Here is a 13592-nt window from a genome sequence, read left to right as displayed (position 1 = left end):
CAGCACAGGGACTACAGTCACTAAGAGTCTAAGAACGTTGTCTGGTGACGGGGCAATGACACTTGCCTGTGCTAGTGATGCACAGAACAGCTGAATCTGTCGTACACGTCACAGTAACACACGTGTGCTGATTATGCTTCACGAGAAAGAGCACACACGGTGCCCGAATATATACAACCCTCGTCACACCCGAGTGGGACCATCCTGGAAATGACACCTCACCTCCTGCCCGCTGAGATCACCGTGTAGAGATACCACGGACTGCAGGACCACCTGGTTTCTGCAGAATGTGCCATCGAACTCTGTCCCAAAGTGCACTGGACGGTCTGGAGTTGGCCCCACAGGATTCCCCAGGGTTTTGATACCCTACACTGAGATGCAGTGAGGGACCTCAGGTCACACGCTCAGCCTTCAGCATGACCCTGGCAGTGACATGTGCGCTGTGCACGGTGACACCTATGACCTTGTCACCAGGCTGCCATTTCCATCCTGGGGCTGAGAGAGGCTCTGGAAAGCTCCCCCTACACCTTCCCTGCCACGGCGACCATCCTGACCTAGCGGTGGGGTTTAGGGGGGAGTCAGGACAGGGGGCCCAGGGAGGGTTCTCGGGCTGCAGGGATGAGGCCCCTCGGTCCCCCGGCTCCACCCCATACACGTGTCAACTCTCCTCTCAGCAGGGGCAGCACGAGGATGGGGCCTTGGCAGCATGCCCTCCTTGGGCTCCAACAGGGGAGGGCACAGCAGAAGCTGCTGCCCAAGCACCCAGACTGCAGTCGAGAGTCACGGCTGTATGCGTGGAGCTCCCGGGAGTGTTTTGCAAAGCTCCCACTACACCCTACGGCGCATTACTTGGATCTGCCCTGAATTTCCTTAAAATCTGCTCAATTACATTTTTCGCATCAGTCCTAACACTGGCTCCAGTTACGTTAAATAGAGAAATGTGCATCTGGGCTCACCCGAGTCTGTGGACTCAAGGTCCAGGCTGCCTGGCAGACTGTGGATCTTCTATCAACTGAGACACACTCTGTTTCCCTCCATCCCTCCCCAGATAGGCTTCCCTGTGCACAGCCCCCTAGATCTGCACCCAGGGTGGGACCTCGTCCCCAAGCACCTGTTCCTGGTGTTGGGCCTACGAGGTCAATTCTGTCCAAGGACGAGAGACAGGAGGCGTTGTGTGTCGAACACTCAGGGTTCTTCATTTGTGGACAGACTCACACAGGCCTCCTGGCAGATCCCAAGGGCCACCCCCCAGCTAACGATGGGCCAGCGTGGCTATGGCTCCTGCCTCAGGCTGAGGTCCCGGGTCACATCTGATGTCACCCAAGCCATCCATGCAATGTGGGGTGTGAGCGTGAAGGGACACGGGGCTGGGGTGCACGGGAGGCAGAGACTGCTCAGACAAAGGAGCCCAGGAGGAGCTCTGGGAGGGTACGGAGGGGGGCTCTGCAAAGACTGCTTGGAGGCAGCCACAGAGCCCCTGTGCTCGCCTCTGCAAATCCCCTCTCCCCCTCACCTCCACCACCTTGGGGGAGATGCCCTGACTACCCCTCCCTCACGCTCTGTCCTTTCTGCCTTCTCTGGCCAGGCCCCCGGTGCTCTGTTCTTCGTGGGTGAAAACCTATCCAACCTCCACGTCAGGTGATGCTGACATGGACCGGCCACAGACCTGCGCCTTCAACAACGTAAAGGACACAAAGTGTGTTACTTCCGTGCAACTGTGCAGGATGGATGGTTAGCTTGACTGGATGATTCTCCTCCGCAGCCAGCCGGGGACCCTGAGTTCCGGCTGCCTGTCCGGCACCAGCTTGAGGCTGCTGAGGACATCAGCACCTCACTCAGAACGTGGGCAGGAGACTCCAGGGTCCAGTCCTGGGCGGGGGCCCATCCCTTCTGCTCACGAACCACTGGACATAACAGGGTCACAGGGTCATGTGAATGCCAGGGAGACTGGGAAATGTAGTCCCACTGGGTGTCTGAGGCAGGGGGCAGTGGGTTTCTCTGGATAGCTGGAGGGGTCAGCCACAGCGCCTTACAAAACTCTGCTGTCTGGGCTAGATGGTGTAAATGCACGCCCCTTGCTTCTCCCAGGAAATGCACCTACCAGCCTGGACTGAAGTGCGCCAAACAGCTCTCTGAAGAGTCCGGGAGGTCCACAGTACAGGATGGAGGGGAAGAGAGCCAGAACCCCAAGTACAACCAGTTCAGGAGGAAGTTTCCTTTCTGCCTCTCTTGGTATCCAAGAGCCTCAACATACACAAGGAGTGAAAACGTGAACCACAAAGTACAATCACAAAAGGCCCTAAAACATGCACAGGGTCTGTATTCTGAACCCCGATCTCATCGATGGGACAAGTCAAAGAAGGTCTAAACAAGTGGAGGGATACACCACCCTCATGGATTTAAGGATGCAGGCGTCGTGATGTCTCCTTCCCAGACAGTCTGAGCGTGGAATACAATACAGTACAGTTCTCGCAGGATCCTTGGGGAGGGAGTGACAAGCTGATTCCAAAACTCCTATGAAAAGGCAAATGAAGTAGAAGAGTCACAATGATTTTGAGGGGGAAAAAGACCTGGGGGAATGCCCCACCCAATTTTAGTAATTCATATAAGGTCCCAGTAATCAACGGAGTATGGACTGACAAAAAGCAGAACCATAAGGGAACAAAAGATTCAGTCCAGAAGGAGACCCGCAACACCATGGGAACTGCCTTGTCACAAAGCTGAAGAGTACGTCAGCGCCACGAGGATGCTCATTAGAACTAATGGTGCTGGAAAGACCGGACGTTCACATAAAAGATTAAGCATCAACCAGAAACCTCGTGCCTTATACAAAAATACCGCAAGAGTAGACCACAGATCAGATGTTCCACAATTGGATGGAATTTACTAAAAACCACTGAACTGTAGGCTCCAGTGAGTCAATGTGAGGCACATAGTTCGTCCGTCAAGCAGCACGTAGAAGTACCACTCCTGCCTAGAGAACGGCAACGTTCCCGACCGGTGACACAGGCCGCTGCGTGGCTGCCAGCGGCCCGGAGCTCTCAGCCCTGCTGGTGATCCTGAGAGACGGGTCGGCCCAGAAAAGCACTGGGGCTCGTTGCACAGGCACACACGGCCCTGCGACCCAGCCAGCTCCCTCCTAGATTCCCACCCAAGGAAATGAAAGCAAATGCCTGAATAAACCAGGTCCACGATGTGCACGGCGGCTTCATTCCTAACGAGCCGCAGCGGGAACGACTGCACATCCGCCCGCAGCTGCACGGACCTACAGGCTGTGGCACGCCCATATGCACACTTGCACGGCCACGGGAAGGGTGAACCACTCACACACACGACAGGGATGAGGCCACAACCATTATTTTGAGGAAAAGAAGCTCAAGTGAGGACAAATCGCAGGCTTCTGTTTATTTAAAAAAAATCCTAGAAGTGGGATGTGTAATAGCGACGGCACACAGAGTGCTTGTCGCCAGGCAGCGGGCAGGGGTGAGAAGGGAACAAGGGAAGGTGGAGGTGACGACGATGCCCGTCATGCTGACCGTGGGGACGGTTTCACACGAACGACACAGGCCGGAGTTCCCAGCGTGAGCTTCTGTTGTGTGTCCGGGGTAACTCAATGGGGCTGTGAGAAATAGAGAGCAGAGGCCACATGGAAGATTCAGGGCTTTTCTCAGCAAAGCCGAGTGCCAGAGTCCAGCCTGCATGAACTGAAGAAGCCTGCGCTGGGCCTGGGGGTCCGGCCGGTGAGCTCTAGGCAGGCGCTGAGGGTGCAGGGCCACCCCGGGGCCTCTGGGCCTGCCGCAGCCACGGCTTCCCCCACGACTGCTGCGGGGGGCACCGGTATCTTCCACCGGGAACAGACCCTCCAGCTGGGACCAGGCTGCTGGGGGCTCGGCCTCTGCAGTGCGGACAGCGGGGAGGATCTGCCGGGCCGGAGCATCTGCAAGGAGGATGAGCAAACCCATCGTTCGCACATCTGGTCCGCACAACTGTGGGCTCTGCCGAGTGCCGGCCCTCAGGAGAAAAGCCTCCGGAAGGGCGACTGCTTTCATTTCATGCGGGAGGCTTAGTGCATGCGTCTCATGCTGGACAGCTGTCACTCAGGGCTTTCCCCCTGGCAGGGGCAGCTGCTCCGGGCTTCCAGGGAGGCCGTTTCTGGCTCAGCGCTGACAGCTCATCACCCTGGAGGCAGGAGCTCTGAGCTGAGGGCAGGTGCCTCCAGGCCGTGGCCGCAGAGAAGTCATAGCTGGAGGGGCACAGGTTGATGCTCTCAGGGAGCTCAGCAGGGCGCACCCCGGTGAGGTGGGTGGGATGGATGGGGCTAAGCCAGGTGAGGCCCCTGGTGATCAAGGTGAGCACCGCCTTAGCCCGAAGGCCCGGGGTCAGCTCTGCACGTCTCCTGACCTCTCGGACCAGTGCGCGGCGGGCAGGCTCCTTTCACAGCTCACCAGAGAGTGTTTTCCTAGATGTGGTGACATCCTTCTGCAATGGGCCCAAGCACATCGCGCCTCCGCCCAGTGTCAGGGGCAGCAGGGCACACTCCTGGCCGGCTGTGTCGGGGGAGGGGACAGAATACTTGTGAATCCCTCCGAAGTCCTCCAGCCTCCTCCCTATCGCGGCATGAGTGGGCCTGGGGCCGCAGGCAGCACTCACAGCCCAGTCCTGCCTGTCCCCCCGTTGCCCGGAGGCCCTGGCTCTCACTGTCCCTTTGAGGGGACGCGATGACTCCTGATCCACTTAGGGGATTGTGCTGCTCCTTCCTATGATGATCAGATAAGCACAGAGCATTTTTGCCAGCTCCTTACAACCTGCCACAGGCTCTGCTGCCTCAGGGGTCCCCAGATCAGTTCAGAGCTGGTGGTGAGGATTAGGAGTCTCTTCACCAGAAGCGGGGTGACGTCTCACACGTCTGACATGTCACCAGCTTGGTCAGATCATCCCACTGAGGACGGTTTTCTGGGAGGCCCTGCCTCTGAACAGAAAGCTCGCTATACCCTGATCCCTCAGGGGGGACGTGCATCGCACATCACTGCTCAGGAGCCTGGGCTGGAGACTGTTCCCCACCAGCCCTGAGCAAACAAGGACCTTCCTATAGCACAGTCCCAAAACCTTCCTCAGCAATAATGATGCCTTTGGTACCGGACTCGTAAATTAAGCATCTGAAAAGCAGGGTAGCCCCCGCATGGCCGGTGCCCTGGGGGATGCAGCAGACACGAGGCTCCTCCAACTGTCTCAGAGTTGCCGTGTCAGTGGGATGAGGGCCCGGGTCCCTGCAGGACAGGCAGGCCCCGTATTCCTGGGTGCCCAGACTGTGAGGGCGAACGCTGTTGGTCAGCTGCTGCCACAGAACGCCGGGGAACAAATCACCCTCAAACAGAGGCCTCAGCCAGCGGCCCGCGTCCTCACAGGTCGGGGCACACACAGATCTCAGCACACACCCCAGGTAGCGGCCGGCTGCCTCTGGCCTGCTCTGGTCTGGACCTGCTCCGGAGTCTCTGTGCCACGAGTCTCCTACCCCTGGGACAGCGAGTGAGCCCAGGTATGTCCTTCTCCTGACAAGAGCGGGCACGGGTGTGGGTCCAGGAAGCATCAGTGGCTCTTCTGTCCGAAGCAGGGAGCCGGCCCCATCCCTTCAGACTCCGTGTCCTGGCCCAAGCACCGCACATGTGCCAACTCAGCGTCCAGGCACAGGTGGGACGCACCAGGGGTGAGGATGAGGGGAGCGTGCAACCTGCCATGCACTCGAGCCTGCACCTCCGACCTTTTCCCCAGATGGGCTGGTTCCTGTCACAAGGACACGGACAGGACTGAAGGGGGGGGGGGGCATCACAGACGCAGATCACCCCCCGCGACTCTGAGCCGTGCCGCCCACCCTGTCCCGGGAGCCGGGGTGTGCGAGCGTGAGGTAAGATGCTGCAGTTATCGTGTGTTTGAACCAACTGTACCTTCATTCCACTTCGAGGGATGGATGACCCACGGGAGTCTTTGAGGGAAGGAAGGGGTTTTCTTTTTTGTTATTAGTTACTACACACAGAACAAGGGTGGACGTGTTCCCCCACAGACAGAATCACACCGTCACACCTACAAAAGACGTTTAATGTCCTAATCCAGTGTGTTGTCACCCAGATTACATTTTAATTTTCCCCGAACGTCGACAGAATTTTTCTGTGTTGGCGTCATACCCAGGGCCCAGCCAGGCCCACCGTTGCTGTGAAAGCTGCTGATTCCAGGGACAGGACTCCACCTGCACCGTCCTCCCACACATGGCAGCAGAACGAAGCCACTGGGGGCGGAGGCGGGGCGGGGAGGCGCGAGTGGACGTCATTGTGTCACAGCCTCAGTGGAACTGAATCCCTGAGCCAGGGCAGCTTTTCAACCTCGGATGGGCCGACAGGTGGCCCTGAAAGGGCAATATGGCCTTCGTGAAATCACAGACACCTCCGCTAGCCCCGGAGCGGACTCATCAGTTGTGTGAAGTTGTCCCACTTGGGAAATTTTGCTCATCAGGCTTCTCCCCAGGCCTGGCAACTTCTAGCACAGAAATCAGCAGCAAATCCACCAAAACCGGCGAGTATGGGGTGTGGCAGGTGTGGCTTATGGTTGTTCATTCTAAGCAAACAGACTCGGACCCGCAGAGCAGTTGAGCCACCCCCAACCTCCCACATGAGGGCTCCTCTGGCAGAAGCATCCTTCTCAGCAAGTGCTTCCCCAGGACACCCCCCTTTCCCAGGCCTCACGGTGTCAGCCCCATCCCTGCCTAACCTGGATCTCACAGGCCCCCCGAGCAAGACCCAAATATAGATGCTGCACAGGTGAGAATATACTTATTGACCTGATCCCCAGCAGCAAAGGCCCGCAGAGGAGGGTGGACGGTAGAGGGACCACACTGGGTGGCAGGGAGCTCTCGCTGATGACTCGGGCCTCCCGCAGGACAGCTTCCCAGGGGAGGAGGACACAGTTCTTGAGGGATAGGTCCCCCGCCCCATGGGACTCCAGATGGGTCTGCAGCTGCGCAAAGGGCTCACCTGCAGCCAGGCCCTTTCTGACCTCAGGGAACATTCCAGCAGCCAGCACCTGATTTCTTGCAGAACTGCAGAGACAGAACCTGAGACCGGATGAGGGGCCTTTGTTCCCTTGCTGTGTCCACGTGAGGCCCGCTGCCCCGTGAGTTTCTCCAGGGCTGATCTCACCACGTGCCAAGCTCAGAGGCCCCGAGGGGAGCTGATCAGAGCCAGACTCAGCCCGACCCTTCAGGGGCATGAGCTGGAGCTTACTGGGCCCCTGATACGTGCCAGGGCCTCACGGGCACTTCAGGTGGGAGCCAGCAGGAAGCAGCCCGCCCCGAGACCCGGCAAACAGGAGTGACGTGAACAGCTGACAGGCACCCAGGAGTCAGCACGTAGTTACTGGGGCCCCGTGTGGACCCGGCTCTGCGGGGAACCTGACAGAGGCCTGGATGCAGAGCCTCAGCAGGCACGCGTTATGCTGGCAGGGCCCGATGTTGTGCTGCGTGGGACTATTGTCTCCGGGGATCGAGGGAGGGGGTGACAGAAGATGCCACCCTCTCCTGTCACGGAAGGAACACGGCCGCAGATAAGAGACGGTCTCCTTCAGACTCAGGCAGCCCACCTGCTGTGCCTCCTGGACACAATTCTAACCCGCCATCCAGAGGGGAGGCTCGGGCTGGGGGTGGGGGGCGTCTATGCCCATCTTCAGTGACACAGATGTGTGCAGACACCTTCCTCCTTTAAAGCTGAAGCACAGTGAGCGCAGCTTGGAGGACTCTCTGGTTGGTCCGCGCCCTGCACGACCATCACTGCACCTTCAGGGAGGGCCATCCTCACCCACCGTGCGCCCTCGCCCCACAGATGTGCACAGACTCGTGGGGCTATCGGGGGATACACAGCCAAGAGCCACCTCCTGGATGCCTGGGCAGGACGACCACACCTTCCTGCCTGACAGGGCCTCAGGGTCCCTTCCCTGGTTGTGATGTGGGGCTGCACTTGTGCCACACGTCACCGCTGGGGGACCTGGGGAACCGCCCACAGCATCTCCCTGCATTACAACAGCACAAGTCTCCAACTATCTCAAAACCAAAACCTTCCTTGACTGTACTCATCTGGACTGTTCCCTGGTTGTCTCAACTCTGCCTTGTCTCCTCGGGCCAGTGTCTCAGGCACAGGATTCCCCATGTAGCACCTGCCTGGTAATGAGCCTTAGTTCAAGGATGGGCATGTGACTCAAGCCAGGCCGTTGGGAGACCGGGGAACTGAATTCTGAAACATGTACTGGAGCCAGTGGACAAGTCAGGCACTTCCACTGGGGTTTCTAAGCAAAGGTTCCAGCCCCCCAACTTTACAAGGTACCTTGACACCACAATGAGGGACATCTGTCTGAGGATGCAGGAACCCAGAGGAAAGCCCAGTACTGTGAGGAGAGAGAACCCCTGGAGAATCTAGGAGATCCATCCATGCCCGAAGCTAGTAACCGGGATGGTTCATCATCTGCCTCAACAAACACTTTCACATTTAAGCCAATTCTCGGTAGAGTTTCTGTCACTAATAACTGAAAATAAATTCTCATTCCACTGTTGTATCTCGAGCACCCACATGGAAGAAAGTGCAGCCAAGAGTAGTAGAGAGACAGAATCCTGATGATAGAAGCTGGTCTCCTAGTCAGCATGAAGGACATCTGGACAGTTGATTAATGAGTAGAAGAATGAAAGCAGGACACGTGTGCCGACCCCACCATGTGCTCTTGCTGACCACCCAGGAGAGGACAAACCAGGGCTCTGGGAGGACCCAGCAGATCTTGTCACTGCAGACGGAAGACTCAAGACTGGTGACCTTGAGCTGGAATGTCAAAGAGGGCCCGGGTTTGCGGGAAGCAAGGGTGCTAGGGCCTGCCTGGAGGGAGACAAGAATCTGTAGGTGCTGGGGTGCAGATGTGTGGGGGTGGAGGGAGGATGGAGGAGGGAGGGGGAGGAGGCTGTAGAGGCTGGAGTCCTGGGCAGGAGCGCGCAGAGCAGGATCCAACCAGGTAAACAGGAATCACTGCAGGTGCTCCACCCTGGGAAGGGTTAATGCAGGCCTCCCTGTGGGTATGCTGGGAGGGCAGACAGCCGTTGTGAGGCTAGGGCAGCCAGCCCAGCAAGCTGCCACCAAGCCCTGGTCAGAGAGACCAAGAAGGGGATGAAGTTCCCACACTCTGTGCACAGAGGGCAGAGCCCTGACAGAGATGCAGCCACTACAGGCACAGGGCCCGGACAGAGAGGGGACACTCTGGTTCTCCCTTCCTTACCCACCACCACTGCCTCCTATGACTAACTCAGGCAGAGACCAGCTCTGCCAGGGTCCGGGACATGCAAGGGGGAGGAAGGAGTCTGAGGGAAATAGGCCCAGAGCGAGCACTGTCTTTCAGGATGAGTCACCAGGGCAAACCCTGAGAGTCCCAGAGCTTTCTAGAAACCCGCAAGGGTGCAACTCGGAAAACATCACTCTTCATGAACGAGGCAGACAGCTGTTAGAAAAACAGCCATCCCCCTGAGAGCTACAGGAAATGTAGTTAAATAATCAAAACTCAGTTCCTCTTAGTCTAGACATGAGATTTCATACAATTATAATTTCAAGTGCAATATATGCATAATGACTCACTCTTAAATGTGATTTTCTTCCCCAGAACCGGCTTACTGGGACAGACCTAGCCGGGGCACAAATTGTGTTTACAGCTAATTGGGAACAGGTGAGGCCCACACCTCTCTATGCTGAGGCCCCTGCTGATGCAGGAATGTCACCGGCCAGGTCACCTACCTGGGGGCTCAGCGTGGGGCAGCCCCTCAGTCCTGTGGAGGACCATGGTGTCCACCACACACACACACACACACACACACACACATACACACACGCTCCCACTCCCCCCTAAAAACCCACTAGCATCCGATCCTTCCTGCAGGGCAGCCTGGGGAACTGGGCCCAGTGACCCTCCCAGGCAGAAGCAGCAGCTCCAGCATCCATCCGGCCTGGGGCAGTGACTGCTCATTACAGGGTCCTTCTCCCGAACCGGCCTCCGCTGGCTGGAGGGTGTTTAATTCCGTTCAAAGGTCTCGTGCAGCGCCAGAGAGCAAAGTCGGGCAGGCTGGGGTCCTGTGTGCAGCTCCAGGGCAACTCGGGATCCACGCCGCCCCGCCGCTGCCTCTGCAGGTGTGCGTGAATGACCGACTCTGGATTTGCACGTGTGAAGCCCGTGTGTGCCCCGGGGCCCAAGCGTGCAGGCTGTGCCCGGGCACTTGCACGGGCCCTGTGCGTGCTGGTGCAACCTCCGGACCACGCGGGCTTTCCCTGGACGGGTCCTGACCGCCCGCCCTCCCGGCCGCCCCTCTGAGCCAGCGCAGGAGGGACCCGCAGCGCATCTTCCGGCCCCCGCTCCCCGGCAGCCCCTCCCGCGGCCTCTGCGTCATCAGGTCCCACCTGCACCGACAGGGCCCGGGGCTGGACCAGGGGACACAGCACAGGGCAGGCGCCCCCGGGCCAATGTGCACGCTCCACACCTGCGCCTGCTGCACACGCGGCCCCAGACGCACGAGGGCGGGGGGTCCGAGCAGGCCGTTTGCAACACGCTCCAGGAGGCCGACCCGGCGGGAGGTGTGGACGTCCCTAGTGGGCAGAGACTCGCTCGCGCTTTGGAGGCCGCTCTGCCAGCCCCGAGCTGCAGCTGCGTCCCCGCCCCAGGGCCAAGGCCTCCAGCGCCAGGAGGCCTACCGGAGGCAGTGGTTGGCGGGGCTGGGTGCCAGGGAGGCCGGGAAGCAGCGGGAGCTCTCCCACCTGGGTGCTCACTCAGCATCAGGGACGTGTCCACTGTCCACGTGGGAAGGGAGCCCCGGGAACGGGGCGGGGCCTCCTCTACGCGGGGCCTCCCGCAGGCCGAGCTGGGGACAGGCCCTGGGGGCCCCACCTTGCACCTGGCGCACACACGGTCTGCCCCAGCGCACCAGGCCCACCCCACCTGCGTTTCTGGAACATTCTGTCCCACATCTCCATCCCTGCCCAGCTCCGTGTCACACCCTCAGGGAGGCTCCGACGCGTCCTGAGCGGCACCTCCAGCCCCCATTCCAGGACCCCTCACCAGGCCCTGAGCGCCCACCACACTGCACACGTGGGTCCCCGCTGCCCTGCCTCCTTCAACACAACATCGGAGACAGGACTAGTCCTCCGTCACCCTGACCTCAGGACCCCAGCAGACCCCCCCAGATCCCCGCCTCGGAGGCTCGGGTGTACCTGGTGCATCTTCCACACAGACCGCGGCTCCTCGGGGAAGGCTCCTGCATTTCCCCAGCAGGTCCTGCCCGCAGGCTCCCCCTGACTTCAGAGCCTGCCCTCTCATGGCTGCCCGGGGTGGGGGGGCAGGGCCGGTGGTGGTGGCAGCTGCACAGACTGGTGACCGGTCCATGGCCTCTGAGGGCAAGAGAGCATCCTCTGGAGACCGCTGGGGCAGCTAGTGATGCTTATGCTGGTTTGTCCCCAGGAAGGCCTGGGGCAAGACGTGTCCAGTGGGGGGTCGAGCCCGCTTCCTCCCTTGTGTGGGATGAGGGGGCAGCAAGGAGAGAGGATGGCGAGACACCTGCATCCTGGGGTGCTGTGAACACCTGGGCAGGGCCATGCTGCTGGGCCTCAATGCCCTGGTTCCCCTATCCCTCAGACCCAGGCTCTGCGTCATCCCAGGAACATGCCAGGAGTCCTTAGAGGAACCTGTCACCTGCCTCAGTCCAGGAGGACATTGTGGGATCAATACCAGAGCTGGTAGAGCTGGTAATGACCAGAAAGCTGGAAGTTCCCAGGCCAAAAGATAAATAAATAATAGTGTGTGCATCGGACTTGCCAGGAGAGAAAAAAAAAACGAGCCCTCACCGAGAACTTTACAAAATGTGTGAAAAGCGCAGTACATGAAGACCAGGTCCCTTCATCAACTCAATTTTTAGATGTATCATTTCCACAGGATAGAAAAAGGAGGAAGATGAGAACCTTTTAGAAAATGCAGAACTTGAGCCCATCACACATTTTCAAAATCTATTTCCTTTCTCGCCACTTCTAGGGAGGTCAGCGCCCAGGCTGTGGGGACAGAGGGGCACAGCCCGCCACCTCCCTGCCCTCTGTGACCTCCTCGGCCTCTGCTGCCTCTACAGGCCCCCGGGCCCGCGGCCCCGCAGCCTCCAGTCTCCCTGCCTCTGCGCCCTCCCTGCCCTCCGCAGCCCCGCGGCCTGTCTCGCCTCCCCGGCCTGGGGCTGCCGGTGCCTCCGTGGTGTCCAGTCCTCCCCGGCCTCCCCGGCCTCCACGGCCTCCCTGCGACCCTGGGAATTCCTGACGAGAGACCGCCCGGGCCGAGCGTGTCCGCAGCAGACGCGAGGTCCGCGCGGCGGGAGCACCGGGACCGCGGACATTGCTCAGGCGCAGCGTCACGTGCGGGCCGTGGTTCAGGAAATCGTGCAAGCGTCGCGGCCAGCACACCTGGGAGCAGGTGGTAGTAGGCCTCTCGGAGCCGCAGGCCCGGGTGTAGGCCACGCACAGAGATGCAGCGCAGAGAATCCAGATGTTCAGCACAAGTAAGCAACAACACACAGCAGGCCGAGCGCAAGTCCTGCAGGGGGAACACTCAGGGGACTCTGAGAAAGCGCGGACACAGCGGTCACTGACAGCATTGGAGACGTCCCCACCACCACCACAGGGTGCACCTGCGGGCTGCACACAGACGGCTGACAGGCGGGCAGGGAGGGTGTGAGCACAAGACCCGCACACAGTGGGCGCCTAGAGCTAGCTGGCACGCGCACGAGATGTAGGCTCAGGTAGCGTGGCGGGAGCACGGCCTCACCAGACACCTGGAAGCACCTCCTCTCTGTCAGACACACAGGTAACAGCAGCGGCGCCCCTGACACCGCAGGACGTTGAGTCGGCAGGCAGACCGCCAACCTGCAGGCAGTTCCCGCAGGTGACCCAGACGCCTGGAGAGTAGCCACAGCGACAGTGCTGCTGTGACCCGTACACTGGCTGACATGTGTCCCTGGACTCGGACGTCAAATGGCAAGGACCAGGTACCGGCCCAGATCCCTTCCCACCTGAGAGTGGGACGCTCTGGGCCAGGTATTTGCAAACCAGGGTGTGGGGTGGAGAAGGGCCCTCAGCTGGTCTTCAGTGCTTGGTCCTGAGAGACGGGGGTGCTGGTCCGAGTCCTCCTTTGTCTGGCACATCCCACTCTAAATCATTACCTTTTGATCTTCCTCAGAGAAAAACGTCAGTATGTGTAAGACAATCCTCGTGTGTACATCTCCTTGGCTTCAGCCGTGCAGTAAAGATTTGCAGCGAAGCCTTCATCGGTTAGATAGAAAAGCTTACGTGGCAGTTCCGGGTTGACTTGCTGCATAAATCTTCCCTGCCTGCATCCTGCTGCCAAGGCCTGCCCAGCATCCCTCCCATGAGCATAAATGGGGCTTCCCTGGGAGGCAGAACTGCCCAGTAGGTGGGTGGAGAGCCGTGGGATCCCTGGAGGCCCTGGGTACCCTCAGGGGTTGGGATGAGGGAGGGCCATTAGATGAAGACACGCTCAGG

Source organism: Vulpes lagopus, chromosome 14 (assembly GCF_018345385.1).
Source record: "Vulpes lagopus strain Blue_001 chromosome 14, ASM1834538v1, whole genome shotgun sequence".
Taxonomy (NCBI): Eukaryota; Metazoa; Chordata; class Mammalia; order Carnivora; family Canidae; genus Vulpes; species Vulpes lagopus.
This window is presented reverse-complemented; position numbering follows the sequence as displayed.